This window comes from Penaeus monodon, chromosome 32 (assembly GCF_015228065.2).
Source record: "Penaeus monodon isolate SGIC_2016 chromosome 32, NSTDA_Pmon_1, whole genome shotgun sequence".
In the NCBI taxonomy this organism is placed as follows: domain Eukaryota; kingdom Metazoa; phylum Arthropoda; class Malacostraca; order Decapoda; family Penaeidae; genus Penaeus; species Penaeus monodon.
In genome coordinates this window covers 14817597-14817887 of record NC_051417.1, presented here as the reverse complement: position 1 = coordinate 14817887, position 291 = coordinate 14817597, and the positions used below count along the sequence as shown (strand labels likewise).

General features: G+C 36.4%; 1 protein-coding gene across 1 annotated transcript in view; it reads left to right on the top strand.

Moving 5' to 3' along the window:
• The window catches only part of LOC119593668 (TNF receptor-associated factor 3-like), a gene marked incomplete at its 5' end in the record, with an annotated part of 15146 nt that overhangs the window by 13785 nt on the left and 1070 nt on the right, over window positions 1-291 (top strand).

Sequence of the window (291 nt, the reverse complement as noted above, 5' to 3'; positions counted from 1 at the left end):
ATTAATATATGATACATGTAACGTTGCCTACGTCAGAAAAAAGTCGCTTTGCACAATATACTGTACATGTTAGTATACAACAGGTAATTAGATTATGAAGGCGACAAATAAGATCTGATCATGCAATGCCTTGATAATGTTCCAGCATTATTACACTAAAGTAGGTGCTGTGGGAGTAGTACCAACTGGGACGAATATTGCCTCCTAAATTCCTGTAATGGGGTATTTTCTGAGAGTGTAAAAAGAAGGGCAGCCATTTGCATTTTTTAAAGTAATTTTCTTGAGCGTAGG